The following is a 27,363-nucleotide window of genomic DNA, read 5'->3' as shown; positions in this document are numbered from 1 at the left end:
AATGCTTTGAAACAACAAGTTGTTTTTATTTTTAGAGAAGAGTGTTTTGAACACTATTGATTAGTATTTATTTAAGAAAGTTTTATGGGCATGGTGGCTCATGCCTGTAATCCCAGCACTTTGGGAGGTCCAGGCAAGAGGATTGCTTAAACCCAGGAGTTGGAGACCAGCCTGGGCAACATAGGAAGACTTCCATCTCTACAAATCATTTTTAAAAAATTAGCTGTGTGTGGTGGCGTGTGCCTGTGATCCCAACTACTCAGGAGGCTGAGGCAGGAGCATTGCCTGAGGCTGGGAGTTTGAGGCTGCAGTGAGCCATGATTGTGCCACTGCACTCAAGCCTGGGTGACAGAGAGAGACCCCGTCTCAAAACAAACAAACAAAAATAGCCGATTACTAGCCACTAGGTTTTAGCCAATAGCACTAACATTCCTTAGGCCAGCTTATCAGAAAAGATATGAAATGCTGGCGATTGTAGGAACAAAATTTTGTAGTGAATAAGCCTTTGATGTGGGAGAAATCTAAACCATATTCGATTGAGGCTACGCCCTACCCTTGCCTCTACTGACGAGACAAAAGCTGAGGGCTCCAGTCTGATCAGTCTTGGTACCCAGCCAACCAAGGGAGTGCATTCAGATCAAGGGCATGCTCGAGAGAACTCTCTGTGTTAGCTATTATTAATGGTTCCCAATTTATAGGAAGAACATTAGTTTAATAACTTGTCCGAGGTCACTTTGCTCAGCTAAATGAGTGATGAGTGTTTGATTCAAACCAGGCCTATCAAATCCCTAAATCTGTGCTTTTCAGGGCCGGGAAGAGGAAAAGTTTACTAAGGCAGAAATCAGAGGGTGGAACAACAATCCTTACCTCTTCCCTCCCCAGCCAGAGCAGCTCTGGCTGAGATCACATTTGAAGAAATCCTTTTGCTGTTAAGAAGAAAATAAGGAAAAAAAAAAAAAAAAAAAAAAAAGGAAAGGAAAGAAAAATTCCAGCCTTGCACTAGTCTGAGATATTTTGAGGCTGAATTAAATAAAACCAGATGTTAATTTATTATCAAAATTCTCAGCCTATAACAGTAGTTCTCAAATCTTGTGTACTTAAGAATCTGCTTGAGTGCTTGTTTAACCTGGAGAGTCTTAAGCTCCACCCTCAGAGACTGGATTGAATAGGTCTGGTTTGGGGTAAAGCACAGGAATTTGCAATTTTCACAGGTGTCCCAGGAGCATTGGATGCAGGTGGTTACAGAACTGCATTTTGAAAAACTGAACAAAGATGTTTTGAAAATAAAAAGAAAAATGTAGGCAGAGAGTGCCAGAAGTGATTTGATCTCACCCATTTGGCATAAGTGCTACTCCCTTTGGAAAGCCCTCTGTGAATAACTCAGTAAGGCCTGTCTTAAATCGTGAATCTGTTCCCTGGTTTGACATTGGAGAGAGAGTAGTTACTGTCATGGAAAGGAGAAAGTGAGTCTTAGGACTCAGTCTTTAGCCTGTAAGGGAGACTACCAAACAGGGAAAAAAGAAGGAAAAGCTCAGGAGTGCTCCAAAGCCAACAGAAGAATATGTGAGCAGAAACAAAAGAAATGAACAAAGCAATTTTCCTCCTGAATGATATTGAGTAGAATTTCTTAGGAAGGCAGAGGCAGGGACCACACTGCTACCCATTAAATTATGGCCTGACAGCCAGTCACAGGCCAGTCCCTTTCAGCCAAGAGCAATGTTCTGAGAACCCTTCCCACTTGGACTCAACATCACATCCCTGGCAAGGCTTCAGGACAAGAATATGAGCTCCAGGAAGCATCAGTGATGGGTTGGTGGCAGCCCAGATTTTTGTTGCAGGAGGAGCTAGATGCAGTAGTCTGTAGGTAGGGAGAGGGTGAAGTTAAATTTGCTGAGGATTTCATATAACACTGAAAAGATCATAATCCATATCAAGTTCATGTCCTTGATGACATTAAGTGAGATCCCATAGTTGTGGCCACCCATGCACATGTGATAGAACTTGATAATAAGTTGGTTTCACTGTCTTTCCTACTCCCTGCTATTTTCCCCAGGAGAGACATGGGTTATGAAGGCTCCAGCATTACTGAATTTGTACTCGGCTTGCCGAGGTTTGGTTCAGCTCCACATCAGAGAGGGCCCACGTGGAGACTCAAGATCAGCCTGGACTCTCCACATGCTGGATTCTCAAGGTCCCAGGTAAGCTGCCCTGGGGTACCATGGCTGGCTTAGGAACCAGGGGTCTGTGTATGTTGCTGGAGCATTTCCCTCAGATGCTACTAATCCATGTGAATATGTAGTCCATGAGTGGTTTCTAAGCCTGCCTGTTCCCTGTCTCGTGTGTGAATTTTTTCCATACCTGTTTCTTATATGTGCAGAGACTCTTGGTTTGCTGGGCATCCCCATACAATCTCCCCACAGTGACCTCAAATTCACAATGTTCTAAACTAAATTAACATTTCCTACCTAAGCAGACCTGCTGCTCTGTATTTATATCTTGGATGAAACAGCCACCCAGCTGCGCATATCATATCCTCGGGAATCTTCATTGACTCCTCCCTCTTGCTTACCGTCATCATCCAACTGAGACCAAGTCCTGTGGAGACTACCCCATAAATAATTCTTCAACCTATTCTTTCCCCTGGAGCCTTTGCCACTGCTCTGGTTCAGTCTTCATTTTCCCAGTAGATTTGCAAATGCTTCCGTATCAATCTCTCTTCTGGGGTTTCTCAAATAATGTGTTCTTGGCATTTTCAGAAGGACAATTGTACATTTGTGCAAAATGTTTCTGACGTTATATACATATCTATCTATCTATCTATCTATCTATCTATCTATCTATCTATATACATATATATATATTTTTTCGGACAGAGTCTCCCTCTGTGGAGGCTGGAGTGCAGTGTGCAATAGTGCAATCTGTCACCCAGCCTGGAGTGCAGTGGCACCATCTCAGCTCACTACAACCTCTGCCCACTGGGTTCAAGCAATTCTTGTGCCCTAGCCTCCCAAGTAGCTGGGACTACAGGCGTGTGCCATCACGCCCACCTGATTTTTGTATTTTTAGTAGTGATGGGGTTTCACCATGTTGGTCAGACTGGTTTTGAACTCCTGACCTCAAGCAATCCACCCACCACGGCCTCCGAGAGTGCTGGGGTTAGAGGCATGAGCCACTGTGTCCCGGCCCCATATGATTTTTTTGCATCTGTGGCCTGAATGCTAGAAATGTTGATAGTACCTTTTAATTGTAAGAACCAACCTCTCCTTCCGCAAGTGGTGCTAGAAAGGAGTGAAGCTCTGGTCAGGGACTCAGGGATGTGAAAGGACAAATTAGAGCCACAGGAGCCATTGGGGTGATCTGAGCAAAATCTGAAGGCAGGAGCCTGTGCTTTGGGTGGGGCTTCTATACCCTCCTAGGGTAGGAATGCAGCTCCCCCAGGGAGCTTTGATGCAGCACACATTGTATCTTTACCCCATGCCATGTCCTCCTTCAATTGTGTCTTCTATCACCTTTATTTTCTACTAATTCTACACAGTACCTCTAGGAGACTGATTTCACTTTTTACATCCTCCAAATATCATGTAAATGCCAGTTTCTCCCAAACTTGCATATCTACTTCAAGGTATCTCTTCTCAGGGCTAGGCACAGTGGCTCATGCCTGTAATTCTAGCACTTTGGGAGACCAAGGCAGGAGGATCGTTTGAGGCCAGGAGTTTGAGACCAGCCTGGGAAATATAGCGAGACCCTGCCTCTACAAAAATAAAAGAAAAAAAAAATAGCCAGTTGTAGTGGTGCATGCCTTTAGTCCTTGCTTATCAGGAGCCTGAAGTGGGAGAATCACTTGAGCCCAAGAGTTTGAGGCTGCAGTGAGTTATGATCGTGCCACTGCACTCCAGCCTGGGTAACAGCTAAACATGAGAACATGTTTCTAAAAAAATAAAAATTTAAGCTGGGCATGGTGGCTCACACCTGTAATCGCAGCACTTTGGGAGGCTGAGGCGGGTGGATCACTTGAGGTCAGGAGTTCAAGACCAGCCTGGCCAACATGGTGAAACCCTATTTCTACTAAAAATACAAAAATTAGCCAGGTGTGGTGGCACATGCCTGTAATCCCAGCTACTCGGGAGGCTGAGACATGAGAATCATTTGAACCTGGGAGGCAGAGGTTGCAGTGAGCCAAGGTCACACCACCTCACCCCAGCCTTGGTGATAGAGTGAGACTCTGTCTCGAAATTTTTTTTTAAATAAAAATAAAGATTTAAAAAGTAAAATATTAGATATTTCTTCTCAGCTCAAGACCTTTGAATACATTAAAAATTTAGTATGTGAAAAAAGCGCCTATTCAAATCAGTTCAGAAAGGTAAACTATTCAACAAATAGTGTTTATACACTCAGGAAAAGGTTAAGGTAGATCCTTGAACCATTTATAGAAACATATACTTGATTGTTGAATAAATATAAACGTAAAGTCATAGAAAAAAATAAAAGGTATGTAAAGTCTTCTTAAAACAGAAATTTAAAGAAACATGAAAGAAGAGATTGATAAACCTGGTTATATCAATATTGATAACTTCTGAATATCACATCATAAACAAAATTAAAGACTAGGCTGGTCCAACCAAGAATTAATATCCAGAATATACAAAGACCTGTATGCAAAAAAGAAAAACATGCACAATTCAGTATTGAACTGTATACATATATTAATATTTGCAGAAGAAAATAATATGAATGACCATGAAATATAATAATTTCAATCTAGTTAGTAATAAGGGGAATTAAATTAGAGCAGTAATAAGATATTATTTCTTCTGTCCAGGTTGAAAGAGAGAAAGAGTGAGACTGAGAGAAAGAGGCAGAGAGAAAGAGCGGAAGTGGGGACCAGGTATTTACCCCACACACAGTTGACAGGGGGTATAAAATCTCAGTGGTGAATTGAAAGAAATTTTGGTAGTAGCTTAGAATTTAAAATATAGATACTCTTTGACCCAGCAATGTCACATCTTATTGACTTTCAAGGAAAACTCATGGATATGCAGAAAACATACAACGATGTTCATTGCAAACACTGCTTGTTCTAGCAAAGAATTGAAAGAACTGAGAGAAAACCAGTGGTTAAATATACTATGGCACATCACTGGCTAAATAAATATACTATAACTTATTCCTATCTTAAGATACTATATAGAAGATAAAAACTAATTAGATATATATGTACTGATGTGGATGTTTAGTGAGAAGACATGTTTAAAATTAAAATAGTATCATATATTGTTACATAAAAATAAGCAAAGAACTAACTGCTTTACTTGACAAAGGACGTTTTTGGTAAAGGGTGAGCAAACCAAGAAAGAGATACACCTTGAATTTATCTTTTTGAGAGTTTTGTTGCCAAATGCATCCTTAGTATTGCCACAAGAAAACTGAAATAAAGAAGATACTAGATGTTACCCCTTTCCTTTATGGAAAAGTGAAAGGAACAATCCCTGAGAGTGAAGAACAAATTACAAGAAATTACATCAGAAAGGAACCCTGAAGCTTGTGTTCTCTCTTTCTTATCCTTGCCCAAGGAGCAGAGCGGTCATCGACAGCAAGCAGTGGCTACCACCAGGTGGCACCACCTACCTGCCAGCTTCTTGCTCAGGAGAGCTACTGCAGCTTTTCGTTGAGATTTCTCCCCACTCTGTTCAGAAACATTTCTTTAGTAACCTACTGTAGAATTGATCCCCGAAAGTATAAATCTGCCCTCTGCCTTACTTGGCACTAGGAATTTTATTCCTATTTTGTTGATGGACAGATTTCTCTCACCTCCATCCCTACAACCAATATATATATTTTAAAAATGCATAATTACATATATAATAAATATAGTATGTATGTATAATATATAATTACATAAATTATATAACATATACATCTAAACATATGCATATGTACACATGTGTATATGTATATGTTATATATAGTATCTATATTATGTTATATACATATATACATGTATATATACATATATAATTACATTCCACAAATTTAGCAATAATAATATATAATATGTAATATATTTAATTATATTTTATATGTGTATATATGCATGTAATTATATGTATATATAATTTATATTTTATATACAAATTATATCTACATATATTATATATATATAAAATTCCATTCTACAAATTTAACAAATGCCTTGGGCTCTTAAGTATTATTTCTTGGCTGGGCATGGTGGCTCACACCTGCAATCCCAGCCCTTTTGGGAGAATTGCTCGAGGCCAGGTGTTTGAGGCCAGTCTGGGCAACATAGCAAGAACCTGCCTCTACAAATGTTTCTTTAATTTAAAAAAAATTTTTTTTGATTTTAAGTCACAAAGTTCCTAATTAGCCTAGCACCCTCCAACTGACAATCAAAGCCATCACTATCACCTGCCAGCACTCCCCTAATGCTTTCAGGACATTACTCCCTGCTCTGTAGCTCTCAGCACACAGGACCCAGGTCCCCAGTGGGTGTAGGGCTCTTCTCTGTGGTGAGGAGATACTAGAAAGATGATGTTTTCTCCTCAGAAACAAACCATGTATGTCTTGCTCAGGTGTAGATTGGAGGTTATTTCTAATTTGTGTCAGGAGTTCAGTGCCACTGAAAATTTTTAATGCTCAAAATGGCAAAAATTACATCCTATCATGTTCCCTTGGATATCCAAGTGTACATGATGAGTTGGCAGTTGATATAAGAGTCTGTCTGAGGTACAACAGAGTGATCTAGAGATACAAGTAAACACAATTATTAGAATAGTTTGAGATACTAATTGATGTTTCCTTCCCTTGCGTATTTCATTTAAAAAAATTCTGAACTTTCCCCCTTACCACCTCCATTCAAGAAGATGGACCTGTTTAAATCAATTGCCTTAGGGGAGGAGCCCAACAGCAAAAGACAATCTGCTGACCTCTGGCTAAAGCCCACACTCAGATGCCTCTGAGGCTGAACATCATAGCAGAGGGAATGCCTTTGAGTCAAAAATCAGAGTTCCCTTCAGTGGTGTGGGGCTGGGAGGAAGTCTGGTGTTGGAGTCTGAAAGGTTAGGAAGATCCCAGAAAGGAATGGCCATAGCCTTCTAGTGATTTCCAAGCACCAGAGGCGCAGAGCAGTGGGTAGGTCCTGAGGAAACAGACCATGCATGGTACTATCTGGGCAGAGTTCTTGGGAGAGTGGAGAAGAGCAAAGGATGATAGGACTCCAGAGGGTCTTAGGGGGCCTGAGGCCAGTGAGCAGGTAGCAAGGGGAAATAGATGTTTTTTGTTTTGTTTTGTTTGATATAGGGTCTTTTTCAGTTGCCCAGGCTGGAGTCTAGTGGCACAATCTTAGCTGGGACTACAGTTGCACACCACCACACCTGGCTAATGTTTCAATTTTGTGTGGAGATGGGAGTCTCACCATGTTACCCAAGCCTGGTCTTGAGCTCCTGGGGTGAAGTGAAAAGCCCACCTCCGCTTCCCAAAGTGCTGGAATTGCAGGCGTGAGCTGTGCCGCCCGGCAAGATAAAGCTGATTCTCAAGAAAGGCACAGAGGAAGTAGAGAGCTGCTGCCTCACTGGAAAGGACTAAGGTGGCCTCTGTATGGCTGGGGTCAGGGTAAACCTGAAGATATTGGGATTCAATTTCTACTCTTCCCATGGAAAAGAGGCAAGGGTGGGGCTCCACATAGAAATTAAGTTAAATCTAAATGAAGATATATTCCTTTTGCATAAATCTGAGGACTGAGAGTCCTCCTTAAAACAGAGACAGGTCTTGTTTCCTTATCAGTGCTGCACAATAATGATAATTTATAGGGAACCTCCCAGAACATTTATGCTTTTTCTATCATGAAGTGGCCAGATGGCTCCCTGGTTTCCTGAATGAAGTCTGGAAAAAGTTACAGATGTGGAAAGAGACAAAACAGTCTAAAACTACAAGCAACAGGAGGCACTGGGCATTGGAGGTTGGCTGCAAGTAAAGAATAAACATAGAACACTTCAATTAAATGATCATATATTCACTCATCCTTTATGCTTTGGCATCTTTTAGGAAATCTTCCAGTGCCTTCACCCAAGCCTTCTTATCTTCTTAGCAACACATTTCGCTTAGCTGGTATCGTATTCCTATCTTTGGCTTCAACTAACACCTCTTCTTGGTGGCTTCTTGATCTGCTTCTTCCCAAACACCTAAACTAAGCTTTGGGTACAGACCTGAAACTGCCTGCTGGCCTCATTCCAGGACACATCCTTTGGGCAATAAAATTTAGCATGTCCGAATCATAACTCATTTGGTTTCATTTTTCTGGCCAAATAATAAGAGAAAAACCACAAAGGCATTGGAAAAAAATAAAACATTTATTAAAGTGCCTGGCAAGGAGTACACGCCAGTGAATACATCCACTGAGAACTTGGCAGAGGGGAAAAGTTAGGAGGGTGTGAGTGCTAGGAAAGGGAGAGTTCAGGCTAGGATGCTAATTAAGGATTGAATGAGTCCATGTGTCTTTTCCATTGTTCACTGGTCAGCAAAGATCTTCCAGTAGTTCTGTTAGGTCTGTCTTCTTAGGGTCACTCAATTTCATGGTTCTTTCTCAAGCAGTTGGGATGAAATACCTAATTTTATGTTGTCATCTCCTGGGGCAAGTATAAGTGGAAAATTTCCCTTTGACAATTTTACCTCCTTTTTGCCATTAAAGTCATTGTTTGTTTTGCATCTAAACACTGCTGTTTTTCTATCTGTAGAATAGATCCTCAAAATGAGATTTCTAGTCCAATAGGTATGTGGATTTGTGATTTCATTAGAAATTGTCCAAGTAACAGCTGAGGGCGGTGGCTCCCACCTGTAATCCCAGCACTTTGGGAGGCCAAGGCAGGTGGATCATCTGAGGTCAGGAGTTTGAGATCAGCCTTGCCAACATGGTGAAACCCTGTCTCTACTAAAAATAATAATTAAAAAATTAGCTGAGCATAGTGGCGTGCACCAGTAATCCCAGCTACTCAGGAGGCTGAGGTAGGAGAATCACTTGAACCCGGGAGGCAGAGGTTGCAGTAGCCAAAATCACACCACTGCACTCCAGCCTGGGCAGCAGAGTGACACTTCGTCTCAAACAAACAAACAACAAAAATTGTCCAAGTATCTTTCAAAAGTGTAGAGATTCACTTACCACCAACAATCGTAGGTATTTTTATTTCCTTCCTCTTTGTCAGTTCCGCATGTTAGCTCTTTTAAATTTTTGTTACAAATATGCAACTAGAAGAAATAATACCCAGTGTTCAATAGAGCAATAGTTAATATAAATAGTTAATATTAATATAATACATATAATATAATATATAGACATATATAGTTAATATTAATCTACCATACATTTCAAAATAGCTAAAAGAGAACAATTTGAATGTTCCTAGCATGAAAAAAAGATAAACATTGAAGGTGATAGATATCCCAGTTACCCTGCTGATTATATGAACATATCAAATTATCACAAGCACTCTGAAAACATGTTTCAATTTAAATCAATAAAAATAGAAATCTTTTTTATTAAAATTATTTAAATATTTGCCAATCTTAGATGTGAAAACTATTTCATTTTTGTATTAATTTACATCTCCCTAGTAGTGAGATTGAATTTCCTGTTGTAGGTTTGTTAGTTATATACATTTATTCATTTTATCAATTACCTATTCAAATCCTTTGCCCATTTTTCTATTAGTCTGTTTTAAAATAAATTTGTAGGCATTCTTTGTATATTAGGTATAGTAACCTGTGTATCACATGTATTAAAAGTATCTTGTCTGCCCTATCATTTGTGTTTTCTTTCTGGTAACTTTTATCATAAACATTAAAAAATACTAGTCTAACATACCAATCTAATCATTTATGACTTCTGGATTTTATGTCTTCTTAAGGAATCCTCATTCTCAAAATTTTACACCAATTCTTCCAATATGTAAATAAAATACCTTCATAATATATGATTTTCATTTTTTTTATAGTGTTCTTCTTCTTTGTCTTGGTAGGGCACCCAAAGAGATGAGTTGGTTTCTTCCTGCAGTCTGGTAGCCCCTCGGATTCTTGGAGATGCTTCAGTTGACTAGAGCTTCCTATCTGATTACAGCAGTCCATGTGGTAATGTCAGATGCCAAGGCAGAGCCAGCCTTTGGTGAATGGAGATGTGAATGGGAAAGCAGAGAAGGGGGGCACGGATATGTGGATGTGGCTAGATACTGCATGGAATTCAGCCTCCCACAGTGGAAGTGAAGTGGAATAAAGTGGGTGCTGAGGACCTACTTCGGGAAGGCCTCAGGTACCCACTGCATGTGGGGTCAGAGTGACTGATGCTTTGTGTCTCCGAATGATAAACCTCATGGAAGGTAGTGAAGGATCTGAGAGTTCTTCCTCCAGATCTGAGAGAATGACTCCTTTCTTTGCTACTGCCCATAGTGTGGGTGTTTAGACTTTTTCTGCCTTACAAGGGCATGTGATAGAAGAGGTTGCATTTCCTTGTTTCTCTTCCCTCCCAGATATCAGCAACACCTCTGGCCACTCTCCAAGGTGTTGGAGTTGCACCCTGCCCTCTCGCTGTGTCCACAGTGCTGAGATACTCTTTAGACACTTACGTCTAGATAAAGACCTTGATACATATTGGGCCATTAGGCAGCTTGTGGACTGCTTTTCGCTTCACCCTAGCTGGCCATGTGTGAGATAGAGCACTATTGACAAGCAGCGCTCATTTGGGGGATGCACGAGGGGAGAAACACACAGGCTGCTGTGGTTGGTCACCTACTCCCGGTATTTTTCCTAGATCTTTGCCTTTCCAACCTAGAAACTCCCACCATCACCTCGTTATCTAGATTCAAACCTTCTGCTGAGCTGTGGAGTAATGTAATTCTGCCAAAGAATGTTTGGCTCTATCCTTTGTCTCATTCCTGAAATCCTACACATGAATCTAGCACGGAATGTTTCTGCAGCAGACCTCAGGAGAGCTGCCTTCATCACATAGCAGATGACTAGCCTTGCCTCCCTTACTCTGTCTCCTCTTGCTCAATTCAAGTCCCCACTTTGGAAACACTTCTCTTGCTATGCCTTGGAACCCTCTCCAGAACATGATGCTTTTCTATTTTTCCTTCAGCTCCATTTGCATGGCAAAGTTTGGGCAAAGGTTGCTCATGTAAGTACCTCCTTAGAATCAACTAACCATGCCTACTTCCTGACTAGTTCAGGGAAGGAGTCTATCACACAGAAGGGGGAACTTTGGAAGGAGACTAAGGAAATACAAGTAGAAGCAGTGGAGAAAAACCAGGAGAGTGTAGTGGCATAGAAGCCAATGGAAAAAGAATTTCAGGAAGGAAGAAGTTTTCTATCTTTGGAAAACGAAATCTCCCTGGTGGAGAGGATGAGAACAATGGACATTTCAAGGTGCCTGCCTGCATGTTTTGTGTTCCTAACTGGAGCAGTGCCTACCAAGGTGGACCAGGGTGGGCAAGGGTAACAGTGGGAGTGGTTCTAGTGGGGAGGAGTATTTTATTGCTGAGACTGTTTAGAATTGCTGGTACATGGTGATAATAGAAAGCAGATGAATATTCAGTTGAGTTTATTATTGTTTTTACATTATTTACACACAGGGACTCCCTTATTGCACTCAAGGCAGACCACTCCCATCCTCTATCACCCCCTTAGTACACTGCTGAAATTTATTTTGTCCAGAATGGATGAGTCTGGGACAAGCAGAGGCCCAGAACTACAAGGAAGGCGAACTCTATTTTCTGCTTAATAAAGCAAGCTATTGATTTTTAAAGCATACCAGAGAAGAGAGGCATGCCTGACCCAGAAAACAGAGAAACAGAGAATATTTAGGAAGAGAATAGCTAGACTTATGGTGACATATATCTTCTCCATTATCCCAAATTCTGGGGAAAAACCTTGTGGATTGGCTTGGGTTGGGGTGAATGACGAATCCTGGAAATGGGGTGAAGAAAAGAGACAACCCATCATAGGAAACAAACACAAGTGAAATCATGAGTTCATGAAAAGCTAAGACTGAGAGCCAAAGAGACCATGAAGAACCTCGGGAGTCTTGGAGGGGCACTGGACTTCACATGGCATCATGCAGGAGCAGAACCTTTGGAATGTGAGTATAAAGAGGCAGAAATCCATTTGCTTCTTCATGGCTTCTCTGTAGTAAGAGGGACAGGTGAGTGGGCCCAGGTGCACTCAGAGAAATGAAGTGTAGAGCAGGCAGCCCTGGCCTGGCCTCTCGAGATCTTAAGCTCAGGTACGGAAGATCCGTGATGCTGACAGACCAATCAAAGAGATTTGCAGTGGAAGCCTACCAGCAATGCAGTGTGGGTTAGCATGGTGGGTCCCTTCTGATGAATTTCTTAAGAACCAAACATGGCAGACAGAGCAGTAGAAACAAATTTGGGATCTTGGTTTCAAACATTAACCATAGTATGCCTTCAACAAAAGTCAGTTGCATTAATTAAAATGACCCAATAGGAGTGAAAAGTGGTGGGAAAAAATAGGATATAAGCACTCAAATTTACATATTTAGAGGTGGGTAGAGTTGAGCTCAAATAGGTCCTAGGAGCAATGATTCAGTGGACGCATAACAAACAATTACCGAGCAACTACTTTGTGTAAAACTTTACACTAGGGACTAGAAATAAAAAATTTCTTAAGACCTTGTCGTTAACCTGTGGAGTTTCTGTTACAGAGCATGTCATTCTCACATGGGTGAGTTGTGCCCTCCCCTCAGTTTTACTTCTCTACCAAGATTTCCTGACCATCTTTCAAGATTCAGTTCAAATCTCACTTTCTTGATGAAACTACCCAACAATGCCAACAACAAAAAAATTAACTATTTCCCTCTTTGCTTCTAAAGACTTCTTTTAAACTCATATCACTTAAACTTTATTGCTGTTTCTATACTTGTCTTTTGTGTTGTTTAGATTTGCATCTGTTAGATTTCATGGTTTATTTATTTATTTTTTTATTATACTTTAAGTTCTAGGGTACATGTGCACAACATGCAGGTTTGTTACATTTGTATACTTGTGCCATGTTGCTGTGCTGCACCGATCAACTCGTCATTTACATCAGGTATAACTCCCAATGCCATCCTTCCCCCCTCCCCATAATAGGCACCGGTGTGTGATGTTCCCCTTCCTGAGTCCAAGTGATCTAATTAATCAATTCCCACCTATGAGTGAGAACATGCGGTGTTTGGTTTTCTGTTCTTGTGATAGTTTGCTGAGAATTATGGTTTCCAGCTGCATCCATGTCCCTACAAAGGACACGAACTCATCCTTTTTTATGGCTGCGTAGTATTCCATGGTGTATATGTGCCACATTTTCTTAATCCAGTCTGTCACAGATGGACATTTGGGTTGATTCCAAGTCTTTGCTATTGTGAATAGTGCCGCAATGAACATACGTGTGCATGTGTCTTTATAGCAGCATGATTTATAATCCTTTGGGTATATACGCAGTAATGGGAAGGATGGGTCATATGGTATTTCTAGTTCTAGATCCTTGAGGAATTGCCATACTGTTTTCCACAATGATTGAACCAGTTTACAATCCCACCAACAGTGTAAAAGTGTTCCTATTTCTCCACATCCTCTCCAGCACCTGTTGTTTCCTGACTTTTTAATGATTGCCATTCCAACTGGTGTGCGATGGTATCTCATTGTGGTTTTGATTTGCATTTCTCTGATGGCCAGTGATAACGAGCATTTTTTCATGTGCCTGTTGGCTGTACGCATGTCTTCTTTTGAGAAATGTCTGTTCATATCCTTTGCCCACTTTTTGATGGGGTTGTTTGCTTTTTTCTCGTAAATTTGTTTGAGTTCTTTATAGGTTCTGGATATTAGCCCTTTGTCAGATGAGTAGATTGCAAAACTTTTCTCCCATTCTGTAGGTTGCCTGTTCACTCTGATGATAGTTTCTTTTGCTGTGCAGAAGCTCTTTAGTTTAATTAGATCCCATTTGTCAATTTTGGCTTTTGTTGCCATTGCTTTTGGTGTTTTAGACATGAAACCCTTGCCCATGCCTATGTCCTGAATGGTGTTACCTAGGTTTTCTTCTAGGATTTTTATGGTTTTAGGTCTAACATTTTAGTTTCTAATCCATCGTGAATTAATTTTCGCGTAAGGAGTAAGGAAAGGATCCAGTTTCAGCTTTCTACTTATGGCTAGCCAGTTTTCCCAGCACCATTTATTAAATAGGGAATCCTTTCCCCATTTCTTGTTTTTCTCAGGTTTGTCAAAGATCAGATGGCTGTAGATGTGTGATATTATTTCTGAGAGCTCTGTTCTGTTCCATTGATCTATATCTCTGTTTTGGTACCAGTACCATGCTGTTTTGGTTACTGTAGCCTTGTAGTATAGTTTAAGTCAGGTAGCGTGATGCCTCCGGCTTTGTTCTTTTGACTTAGGATTGTTTTGGCAATGTGGGGTCTTTTTTGGTTCCATATGAACTTTAAAGTGTTTTTTTCCAATTCTATGAAGAAAGTCATTGGTAGCTTGATGGGAATGGCATTGGATCTATAAATTACCTTGGGCAGTATGGCCATTTTCACGATATTGATTCTTCCTACCCATGAGCATGGTATGTTCTTCCTTTTGTTTGTGTCCTCTTTGATTTCTTTATTTTTTTTTATTTTTTTTTATTATACTTTAAGTTCTAGGGTACATGTGCATAACGTGCAGGTTTGTTACATATGTATACTTATGCCATGTTTGTGTGCTGCACCCATCAACTCGTCAGCACCCATCAATTCATCATTTATATCATGTATAACTTCCCAATGCAATCCCTCCCTCCTCCCCCCTCCGCATGATAGGCCCCAGTGTGTGATGTTCCCCTTCCCGAGTCCAAGTGATCTCATTGTTCAGTTCCCACCTATGAGTGAGAACATGCGGTGTTTGGTTTTCTGTTCTTGTGATAATTTGCTAAGAATGATGGTTTCCAGCTGCATCCATGTCCCTACAAAGGACGCAAACTCATCCTTTTTATGGCTGCATAGTATTCCATGGTGTTTATGTGCCACATTTTCTTAATCCAGTCTGTCACAGATGGACATTTGGGTTGATTCCAAGTCTTTGCTATTGTGAATAGTGCCGCAATAAACATACGTGTGCATGTGTCTTTGTAGTAGAATAATTTATAATCCTTTGGGTATATACCCAGTAGTGGGATGGCTGGGTCATATGGTACATCTAGTTCTAGATCCTTGAGGAATTGCCATACTGTTTTCCATAATGGTTGAACTAGTTTACAATCCCACCAACAGTGTAAAAGTGTTCCTATTTCTCCACATCCTCTCCAACACCTGTTGTTTCCTGACTTCTTAATGATTGCCATTCTAACTGGTGTGAGATGGTATCTCATTGTGGTTTTGATTTGCATTTCTCTGATGGCGAGTGATGTTGAGCATTTTTTCATGTGTCTGTTGGCTGTATGAATGTCTTCTTTTGAGAAATGTCTGTTCATATCCTTTCCCCACTTTTTGATGGGGTTGTTTGTTTCTTTCTTGTATATTTGTTTGAGTTCTTTGTAGATTCTGGATATTAGCCCTTTGTCAGATGAGTAGGTTGCAAAAATTTTCTCCCACTCTGTAGGTTGCCTGTTCACTCTGGTGGTAGTTTCTTTTGCTGTGCAAAAGCTCTTTAGTTTAATTAGATCCCATTTGTCAATTTTGGCTTTTGCTGCCGTTGCTTTTGGTGTTTTAGACATGAAGTCCTTGCCCATGCCTATGTCCTGAATGGTACTACCTAGATTTTCTTCTAGGGTTTTTATGGTATTAGGTCTAACATTTAAGTCTCTAATCCATCTTGAATTAATCTTCGTATAAGGGATAAGGAAAGGATCCAGTTTCAGCTTTCTACTTATGGCTAGCCAATTTTCCCAGCACCATTTATTAAATAGGGATTCCTTTCCCCATTTCTTGTTTCTCTCAGGTTTGTCAAAGATCAGATGGCTATAGATGTGTGGTATTATTTCTGAGGACTCTGTTCTGTTCTATTGGTCTATATCTCTGTTTTGGTACCAGTACCATGCTGTTTGGCTTACTGTAGCCTTGTAGTATAGTTTGAAGTCAGGTAGCGTGACGCCTCCAGCTTTGTCCTTTTGACTTAGGATTGTCTTGGCAATGTGAGTTCTTTTTTGGTTCCATATGAACTTTAAAGCAGTTTTTTCCAATTCTGTGAAGAAACTCATTGGTAGCTTGATGGGGATGGCATTGAATCTATAAATAACCTTGGGCAGTATGGCCATTTTCACGATATTGATTCTTCCTATCCATGAGCATGGTATGTTCTTCCATTTGTTTGTGTCCTCTTTGATTTCACTGAGCAGTGGTTTGTAGTTCTCCTTGAAGAGGTCCTTTATATCCCTTGTAAGTTGGATTCCTAGATATTTTATTCTCTTTGAAGCAATTGTGAATGGAAGTTCATTCCTGATTTGGCTCTCTGTTACTGGTGTATAAGAATGCTTGTGATTTTTGCACATTAATTTTGTGTCCTGAGACTTTGCTGAAGTTGCTTATCAGCTTAAGGAGAGTTTGGGCTGAGACGATGGGGTTTTCTAAATATACAATCATGTCATCTGCAAACAGGGACAATTTGACTTCTTCTTTTCCTAACTGATTACCCTTTATTTCTTTCTCTTGCCTGGTTGCCCTAGCCTGGAACTTCCAAGACTATGTTGAATAGGAGTGGTGAGAGAGGGCATCCCTGTCTTGTGCCAGTTTTCAAAGGGAATGCTTCCAGTTTTTGCCCATTCAGTATGATATTGGCTGTGGGTTTGTCATAAATAGCTCTTATTATTTTGAGATACATCACATCAATACCGAATTTATTGAGAGTTTTTAGCATGAAGGGCTGTTGAGTTCTGTTGAAGGGCTTTTCTGCATCTATTTAGATAATGATGTGGTTTTTGTCTTTGGTTCTGTTTGTATGATGGATTACGTTTATTGATTTGCGTATGTTGAACCAGCCTTGCATCCCAGGGATGAAGCCCACTTGATCATGGTGGATAAGCTTTTTGATGTGCTGCCGGATTCGGTTTACCAGTATTTTATTGAGGATTTTTGCATTGATGTTCATCAAGGATATTGGTCTAAAATTCTCTTTTTTTGTTGTGTCTCTGCCAGGCTTTGGTATCAGGATGATGTTGGCCTCATAAAATGAGTTAGGGAGTACTCCCTCTTTTTCTATTGATTGGAATAGTTTCAGGAGGAATGTTACCAGCTCCTCCTTGTACCTCCGGTAGAATTTGGCTGTGAATCCATCTGGTCCTGGACTTTTTTTGGTTGGTAGGCTATTAATTATTGCCTCAATTTCAGAGGCTGCTATTGGTCTATTCAGGGATTCAACTTCTTCCTGGTTTAGTCTTGGGAGAGTGTAAGTGTCCAGGAAATTATCCATTTCTTCTAGGTTTTCTAGTTTATTTGCATAGAGGTGTTTATAGTATTCTCTGATGGTAGTTTGTATTTCTTTGGGGTCGGTGGTGATATCCCCTTTATCATTTTTTATTGTGTCTATTTGATTCCTTGCTCTTTTTTTCTTTATTAGTCTTGCTAGCAGTCTATCAATTTTGTTGATCTTTTCAAAAAACCCGCTCCTGGATTCACTGATTTTTTTAAGGGTTTTTTGTGTCTCTATCCTCTTCAGTTCTGCTCTGATCTTCGTTACTTCTTGCCTTCTGCTAGTTTTTGAATGTGTTTGCTCTTGCTTCTCTAGTTCTTTTAATTGTGATGTTAGAGTGTCAATTTTAGATCTTTCCAGCTTTCTCTTACGGGCATTTAGTGCTATAAATTTCCCTCTACACACTGCTTTAAATATGTCCCAGAGATTCTGGTATGTTGTATCTTTGTTCTCACAGGTTTCAAAGAACATCTTTATTTCTGCCTTCATTTCATTATGTACCCAGTAGTCATTCAGGAGCAGGTTGTTCAGTTTCCATGTAGTTGAGTGGTTTTGATTGAGTTTCTTAGTCTTGAGTTCTAGTTTGATTGCACTGTGGTCTGAGAGACAGTTTGTGATAATTTCTGTTCTTTTACATTTGCTGAGGAGTGCTTTACTTCCAACTATGTGGTCAATTTTGGAATAAATGTGATGTGGTGCTGAGAAGAATGTATATTCTGTTGATTTGGGGTGGAGAGTTCTATAGATGTCTATTAGGTCCCCTTGGTGCAGAGTTGCGTTCAATTCCTGGATATGCTTGCTAACTTTCTGTCTCGTTGATCTGTCTAATGTTGACAGTGGGGTGTTGAAGTCTCCCATTATTATTGAATGGGAGTCTAAGTCTCTTTGTAAGTCTCTAAGGACTTGCTTTATGAATCTAGGTGCTCCTGTATTGGGCACATATATATTTAGGATAGTTACCTCTTCCTGTTGAATTGATCCCTTTACCATTATGTAATGGCCTTCTTTGTCTCTTTTGATCTTTGATGGTTTAAAGTCTGTTTTGGTAGAGACTAGGATTGCAACCCCTGCTTTTTCTTGTTCTCCATTTGCTTGGTAGATCTTCCTCCATCCCTTTATTTTGAGCCTATGCATGTCTCTGCATGTGAGATGGGTCTCCTGAATACAGCAGACTGATGGGTCTTGACTCTTTATCCAGTTTGCCAGTCTGTGTCTTTTAATTGGAGCATTTAGTCCATTTACATTTAAGGTTAATATTGTTATGTGTGAACTTGATCCTATCATTGTGATATTAGCTGGTTATTTTGCTCATTAGCTGATGCAGTTTCTTCCCAGCCTCGATGATCTTTACATTTTGGCATGTTTTTGCAATGGCTATTACCGGTTGTTCCTTTCCATGTTTAGTGCTTCCTTCATGATCTCTTTTAGGGCAGGCCTGGTGGTGACAAAATCTCTCAGCATTTGCTTGTCTGTAAAGGATTTTTTTTCTCCTTCACTGATGAAACTTAGTTTGGCTGGATATGAAATTCTGGGTTAAAAATTCTTTTCTTTAAGAATGTTGAATATTGGCCCCCACTCTCTTCTGGCTTGTAGAGTTTCTGCCAAGAGATCTGCTGTTATTCTGATGGACTTCCGAAGCCTATGTAGGTAACCTGACCTTTCTCTCTCGCTGCCTTTAACATTTTTTCCTTCATTTCAACTTTGGAGAATCTGACAATTATGTGTCTTGGAGTTGCTCTTCTCGAGGAATATCTTTGTGGCGTTCTTGTATTTCCTGAATTTGAATGTTGGCCTGCCTTACTAGGTTGGGGAAGTTCTCCTGGATGATATCCTGAAGAGTATTTTCCAACTTGGTTCCATTTTCCCCCTCACTTTCAGGCATACCAATCAGACGTAGATTTGGTCTTTTCACATAATCTCATATTTCTTCAAGGCTTTGTTAATTTTTTTTCCTTTTTTTCTCTAAACTTCTCTTCTCACTTCATTTCATTCATTTGATCTTCAATCATTGATACTCTTTCTTCCAGTTGATCAAGTCAGTTACTGAAGCTTGTGCATTTGTCACATATTTCTCGCTTCATGGTTTTTATCTGTGTCTGTTTATGGCCTTCTCTGCATTGATTATTCTAGTTATCCATTCTTCCATTTGTTTTTCAAGATTTTTAGTTTCTTTGCGCTAGGTATATAGTTCCTCCTTTAGCTCTGAGAAGTTTGATTGACTGAAGCCTTCACCTCTCAACTCGTCAAAGTCATTCTCCGTCCAGCTTTGATCCGTTGCTGGCAATGAGCAACGTTCCTTTGGAGGGGGAGATGCTCTCTGATTTTTTGAATTTCCAGCTTTTCTGCCCTGCTTTTTCCCCATCTTTGTGGTTTTATCTGCCTTTGGTCTTTGATGATGGTGACGTACCGATGGGGTTTTGGTGGGGGTGTCCTTTCTGTTTGTTAGTTTTCCTTGTAACAGTCAGGACCCTCAGCTGTAGGTCTGTTGGAGATTGCTTGAGGTCCACTCCAGACCCTGTTTGCCTTGGGGATCAGCAACAGAGGCTGCAGAAGATAGAATATTGCTGAACAGCAAGTGCTGCTGTCTGATTCTTGCTCTGGAAGCTTCATCTCAGGGGTGTACTCTGCTGTGTGAGGTGTGTGGTGTCAGTCTGCACCTAGTGGGGGATGTCTCCCAGTTAGGCTACTCAGGGGTCAGGGACCCACTTGAGCAAGCAGTCTGTCTGTTCTCAGATCTCAATCTCCATGCTGGGAGATCCACTGCTCTCTTCAAAGCTATCAAGACAGCTGTCAGACTCCACCCAGAGGTGGATTCTACAGAGACAGGCAGGCCTCCTTGATCTGTGGTGGGCTCCACCCAGTTTGAGCTTCCCGGAGGCTTTGTTTACCCACTTAAGCCTCAGCAATGGCAGGCGCCCCTCCCCAGCCTCGCTGACGTGTTACAGTTAGATCTCAGACTGCTGTCCTAGCAATGAAGGAGGCTCTGTGGGCGTGGGACCCTCCAGGCCAGGTGTGGATATAATGTCCTAGTGTGCTGTTTGCTAAGACCCTTGGTAAAGTGCAGTATTAGGGTGGGAGTTACCTGATTTTCCAGGTGTTGTGTGTCTCAGTTTCCCTTGGCTAGGAAAAGGGATTCCCTTCCCCCTTGCGCTTCCCAGGTGAGGCGATGCCTTGCCCTGCTTCAGCTCTCGCTGGTCAGTGGTCAGGCTGCACCAGCTGAGCAGCACCGATTGTCTGGCACTCCCCAGTGAGATGAACCCGGTACCTCAGTTGAAAATGCAGAAATCACCCATCTTCTGTGTCGCTCACGCTGGGAGCTGGAGGCTGGAGCTGTTCCTATTCAGCCATCTTGCTCCCGACCTCATGATGTTTATTAACATGTGTGCATTGACCCATAAGTGGGGTGTGAAATTGGTAGATTTTTGACTGGTATTTTAAAAAACTGGAGTAGAAGAGAAAGGAAACCCTCAAAGTGATTCACACATTAAGAATGAGTAATGCTTCATGACATTTGTTTCTATTATTTATGTGAGTGTCTTGAGTCACAATGTCAAATATTTTTACTAAGGATCATTTAAAAAATCAATAAATACTGGAGGCTCAGGTAATTTGGGATAGACTATAGGAAGAAAGCTAGACCTAGAGATTCTGAAGTTTTCAGATTATAAATAGATTTATACTATACATAGAAAGCAATGGGTTACACAAGTTTATAGCTTAAACAAACTAATAAAATAGCAAACATGTCTATACATTAAGGCGGAAGTCAGCAAACTATTTCTGTAAAGATAGTAAATGTTTTAGGTTTTATAGACTATAAGTTTCCTGTCACGATTCTGTAACTCTACCATTATAGCACAAAAGCAGCCACAGATGATGTGTAATGGGATGAGTATGGCTGGGTTCCAATAAAATTTGAATTTTACATAATTTTCATGTGTCAGGAAACAGTCTTTTGATTTGTTTCAACCATGTATGAATGTAAAAGCCATTCTTAGCTCATGGTGTTTTAAAAGATAGTGTATTAATAGAAAATTTGAGCTCCAGTAAGGCCAACGGATTGAGAGATGATTTGCCTTCAAAAACAGTTTGTTCACCAGGTGCAGTGGCTCATCCCAGTAATCCCAGCCCTTTGGGAAGCCAAGGTGGGTAGATCATTTGGGGTCAGGAGTTTCAGATCAGCCTGGCCAACATGGTGAAACCCTGTCTCTACTAAAAATACAAAAGTATCTGGGTGTGGTAGTGCACACCTGTAGTCCCAGTTACTCAAGAGGCTGAACTAAGAGAATCACTTGAACCTGGGAGATGGAGGTTGCAGTGAGCCAAGATTGCACCACTGCACTCCAGCCTGGACAACAGAGTGAGACTCTGTCTCAAAACAACCAAACAAAAAAGAAGAAAGAAAACATAATTTGTTACTTGTTACTCACACCTCCCAAGAGGAGGAGGCATGTCACACCTTGGGGGCCCACACAGGACCTGTGTGTTGGAAGCACTGCAGTTGGTCAGGAGGCAAAGGGAGAGGGAAAGATTGCTAGAGGCTTTATTGTGATTTTTGTGGAAAGGAATGGGGTAAGCTAGATACGCAGGTTTAAGCTTGGCTAGTTTGAATAATTACAGTGGGCTCTGGGGATAAAAACTATGCCTGGTTGTCTGATACCTGGTGCTGGGGTGATTAGGGCAGGTGGATAAATGCCTGGAGTGTGAAAGCTCAATAAAGGGGGTGATTTGGGTTGTGGGCTCTGGATTTGGTTGGTTTGTATTTGAAAATCACACTCAAGGGTGAGTTTATCTTTAGGAATTGGCTAATCCTAGGAGAGGCAGTCTCCAGTGTCACCAAGGCTCCGATGTCAAAGCCTCAGAATATAGAAAAGATGAAGTTAACCTGTACAAATAGGTGATGGGCTGGGTTTGGCTCACGGGCTATAGATTGCCAACCCATGGGCTAAGAGAAGGAAGATAATGTCAAATACCAAACACATAGTTGTAAAAAAATAAATTAAGACTAAATTAGGAATATCTCATGAAGCTTCTTATCTTTGCCAGTAAACACTGAAGAAATTGTTATTTATCATAAATGTTGAGCATCTCTCATCTGAAAATCCAAAAGCCTAAATTCTTTGAGCACTGACATACACAAGTGGAAAATTTCACAGCCCATCTCAGGTGGTGGGCCCCAGTCAAAACACAGTCAACACTTGGTTTCATGCACAAAATTACTAAAATGTTGTATCAAATTAACTTCAGGCTAGGTGTACAAGATGTATATGAAACGTAAGTGAATTTTGCATTTAGACTTGGGTCTTATCCCCACATATCTCATTCTGTAAATGTAAATACTTCAAAATCTGAAAAACCCAAATCTGAAACATTTCTGTCCCAGAAATTTCAGATAAGAAATACTCAACCTGTAACAAGAAACAGCCTGTATCCACTTAAACTTAAGGAAGACTTTTCCCTGATTTGAGCAATTATTCTGTTCTTTCTGCTCCTGTAGCCCCTCCAAACATAAATATTTCCTTACCTGCTCTTTCCTCATCTTCACTGAGAAGGGAAATAGCCAGAACAGACATAGAATTCTCCGAGTATTTAGGGTCACCATGATTATATCTTCCCAAGTCCTCTTTTAAAATAGTAGTATGATCCCTTTTTTGTGTTCTCATCATTTTATCCAAGGCTAAATTAACATTTTTGGAGCTTCTAATCTAATTATACCATTGTGAATTCCTTGAGGGCAAGGATGATTTTTTTTTGTTCACGTTACTTCCTTGCTCAAATTCTCTCACTGTCTTCTCATTGCAGTTGGGAAACAATCCTATGTCTGTTCATGGCCCTACACCCTCCCCAATCTAGTGCCCTTTCCTGCCTGTTGTTTCAGACGCATCTCTTGACAAGTTCTCCCATTTTCAGTAACCATGTTGTTGGTCTTCTGATGGAGAAATGTGTTGGGCCTTTTTATTGGCTATTCTTTCCATCTGCAATAACTTCCACCCTTTCCCCCATCTCATTCCTCATTCTTGAGGTCTTACCCTTCTCAGCAGACTGTTTTCCTGCAAGTCTTTCCCTCAGCTGCCTGTGATCTTCTTTCACAGAACATTTTACAGTTTGTATGTGTACAATTATCAACTTCATCACATTGTGATGCTGGTCTCTTCCGTTAGGCCTCAGACCCTTGAGGGCTGAAGGTCTGTTATACAGTAGTGACTCAATAAACATTCATGGAATGAATGAATGAATGAGCAAAAGCAAATGCAGGGCCCATTGAGGAACAGTGAGTTGTCTAGAGCACAGGGTGAAGAGTGATCACTGTGCTGTGTATATTGGTTCGCAGATATTTCTATTAGTTTTGAAAATCCTCATTCATATTTGACAGCATTTTGAAGCAACAGCAGCCTAGCAGAAAATGCTTCATGCAAACTCCTGTGAAAGAATTCTCAGCCTGTATAGGAAGACAAGGAATCAGACAGAACTTTAGGGCATTTTAAGGATGATCATAGGTGTGCATGTGGGGGTAGGGCAAGACCCCTCAGTGATGATCCCCCCACTCAGAGAGCAGGGGAAGGTGAGGCTCATAATCCTTATTTAGTGTAGTTTGGCAAAACTCTTAATAAACACTATTATGGTTTAAATGTGTTCCTCAAATTTTATGTGTTGGAAACTCAACCCCCAAGTTTATGTTTTAATGGCATTTGCAGGTGAGGCCTTTGAGAGGTAGTTAGGATTAGATAAGATCATCAGGGTGGGGCCCCCATCATGGGACTGGTGGCTTTATAGGAAGGGGAAGAGAGACCTGAGCAGATATGCTCTTGCTCTTTCACTATGCAATGCCCTTCACCATGTTTTGATGTAGTAAAAAGGCTATTGCCAGATGCCAGTGCCATGCTCTTGGACTTCCCAGCCTCCAGAACTGTGAGAAATAAATTTCTCTTCTTTGTAAGTTACCCAGTCTGTGTTATTCTGTGATAACAACAAAAAATGGACTAAAACAGACACTTTAGACATTTTCCCCAACAGTATTCTTGCCATATTTACTTCAACATCATCAAGACATCAACTGATGGCTTTACTGATCAGCATAATTGCTCCATTATTATCCTACTGGATGTTGTGAGTAAATGAGAACTTTTACACTGGTTGGTGGATCCAGGGTTCTCCCTGTTTTTCATTATATTCATATATATATATATACACATATATATGCTCATTACAAAATGGTAACTTCATTTCTAAGAAATGAATGCACTGTCCACACCCAGATTTCACTCCATCCTGTACTTTTCTTTGCATAATGCTGATTGGACAGCTGAAGTGTAGTGTGAGCATGTGGGCTCCAGAACTATGGTGCTAGGGTTTATGTGTTGTGATTTGTGGCCTTGAGCACCTCATTTAACTTCTCTGGACCTTTGTCCTCATTGGGAAAACAGGGGTAACAATAGCACCTATTTTCTATAAATGTTATGAAGACTTAATAAGCCAATGTAATACAATATTCAGAATGGTGTCTGAAACATACCAAAGCCAAAGTGAATATTAGTTAATATTATGATTTGTATATGAAATTAATATCTAAACAGATAAAACATAGTGAGCCTAACCTGACACAAAATGGTTAGAAAACTCATTTACAGTGTTGTGTAAATTTACACGGTTTAGAAAGTTTTCCATTCAAAATAATTAAAACAGTTCTGTTGCTCAAAACAGCTCCCTGCAGTATTTGGGAAAACCCATTCTCCAAACCTTGTAGGGCCTCAGAAAGGCCAAAGTTTGACCCTTTAGGCTGCCTCCAGTGGGGATCTCTCAGGAGGGCTGGTGGCTTGAGGATAACTATAATTTTTTTTTTTTTTTTTTTTTTTTGACATGGTCTCCCTCTGTCACCTAGGCTGGATAGCTCACAACAGCCTCAAGCTTCCTGGCTCAAGTGATCCTCCCACCTCAGCATGCTGAAGAGCTGGGATGGCCAGCACATGCCACCACAGCTGACAATTTATTTTTAGTTTTTATGGAGACAAGGTCTCACAATATTGCCCAAGTTGGTCTTTAACTCCTGGGCTCAAGCCTCCCAAAGTGCTAGGATTACAGACTGAGCCACTGCGCCCAACTCATAATCTTATTTAACACAAGATAAAAACACATACACACAAGTCCTCTTTACTGCTTGTACAACATCATTTTTAAAGTGAACTTTCTGTCTTATTAGCATATAGCCCAGAGCAGGGGCAGGAAGAAGAAACCTGTGGTGTGGACTCTAGGCTTGATGTTCATATCTGCCCTTCCTATGAGGACCACTGTGTCTCTACAGTGTTCTTCACTGCACAAAAACTTTGTTTAATCCTTACAGCTACTCCTGGAATGGGCACATTTATGCCCTTTTTAATGATGAAGGAGTGAGATTTATAGAGGGGTGATGATGTGTCCAATGCCACACATCAGAGTGTTGGGTCATTCATTTATTCAATGTGTCAAGTAGACCTGGGGACAAGGAGCTGAATAACTCCCTCAAAAAGGCTCAGAGTGTGCTATAAGGAAACCATCACAATACCCTATAGTGGTTGCTGGAGTGTAGGGGCTGTCAGTGGGCTGGGGAAGTGCTCGCAAATAACATTTTACTTGGGAAAGAAAGGTCCCCAGAAGTGGAGCAATTGTGCTAAGTCTTGAAATAGAAGAGCCACTTTGACAAGTGATAAAAGTGAGGAATTTAGGCCTCCAGATTCAAATTGTAATATATGTAAAGGTGACCCATGACTCACTAACTAAAATATATATATTTAATCTTAAATTACTACTTTTTACATATAATTTGCTTATTATTAAAAATTTTGAGAAGTACAGAATAAAGAAAAACAAACATTTTGGTGTACATATTTTAGCCTTTTTTTCTGCACAGAAAGTCATGTGTGGCTGGGTGTGGTGGCTCATACTGTAATCCCAGCACTTTAGGAGGCTGAGGCAAGAGGATCTCTGGAGCTCAGGAGTTTGAGACCAGCCGGGGCAACATGGCAAAACCCTGTTTCTACAAAAAAAATACAAAAATTAGCCCGGTGTGATGGCATGCACACCTGTCCCAGGTACTCAAGAGGCTGAGGTGGGAGGGTTGCTTAAGTCCAGGTGGTTGAGGCTGCAGTGAGCCATCATAGTACCACTGAACTCCATTCTGAGTGACAGGGGAAGATCTTGTCTCAAATAAATAAAGTAAAAAGTCATGTGTATGTAACTTAGGAGGCTATCACGAACATTCTCCTGTGTCAGTAACCATGCACCTTCGACACCATTGTTAATATCTGTCTAGTGTTAAATCATGTGGTTGCACCATACTTCATTTGGCTGAGACCCTACTGGTGGACATTTAGGCCAGAGAATGAACAACTCTGAAGCTGTGCCAAGCTGCACTGGAGAATGTGGCGAGTAGAGGCAGCTGGGGACAAATCAGGTATAATTATTTGTGACCCGCCTCTGCCTTTCTTATAAGCGATTTGCTTTAGCTTTAGCTGCAATTTTGAAAGCTAATCTGGGTGTTTTGCAAGAAAAAAAGATAAGCAGAAGTACCTTCTGGAGCCTGCAAAGGTAGAAATTGGTTGTGTGCAGTGAAGTCTCAGAGCTTGCTGAAGTGGCCTCTAGGAGCAGGCGGAGATAAGAAAATGCTAGGGAAATGTCATCTCCGTGACGACGAGTTCATCATGCCATGTGGGTAGACTGTGAAATGCAATATAACCTTGAAAGAAACCATAGAATATTCACATTGAAGATGAAATTTATGTTCACAAAAGTGTGGCGTGATTACATCTTAATATAACTTTGAAAAATTCTCTGAGTTCCAACATAAACATGAATACTTTCAACAGTTGCAGTGGTATGACTTTGAAATCAACATACCATGGATGCTTCTTGCCTATCTTCCTCCTTTCTCCACCCTCGTCCAATTTTTTGAGTG

General features: G+C 40.7%; 1 protein-coding gene and 1 non-coding gene across 2 annotated transcripts in view; one reads left to right on the top strand and one right to left on the bottom strand.

Moving 5' to 3' along the window:
• EVA1A (eva-1 homolog A, regulator of programmed cell death) overlaps nt 1-27,363 on the top strand; it is a 184,210-nt gene that overhangs the window by 22,342 nt on the left and 134,505 nt on the right. Inside the window, exon 2 of the mRNA XM_030921137.1 lies at nt 2,054-2,198. The gene's annotated coding sequence lies outside the window, so the exon portion shown is untranslated. The remainder of the gene's footprint in view (nt 1-2,053; nt 2,199-27,363) is intronic.
• Nucleotides 5,529-5,744, bottom strand: LOC115894487. The gene has a single exon (XR_004054593.1). It is a non-coding gene; the product is annotated as a small nucleolar RNA U3 (small nucleolar RNA).

This window comes from Rhinopithecus roxellana, chromosome 17 (genome assembly GCF_007565055.1).
Source record: "Rhinopithecus roxellana isolate Shanxi Qingling chromosome 17, ASM756505v1, whole genome shotgun sequence".
Classification (NCBI taxonomy): Eukaryota; Metazoa; Chordata; class Mammalia; order Primates; family Cercopithecidae; genus Rhinopithecus; species Rhinopithecus roxellana.
Note: the sequence above shows the minus strand (reverse complement) of the source record. Positions and strands in the feature narration are given on the sequence as shown.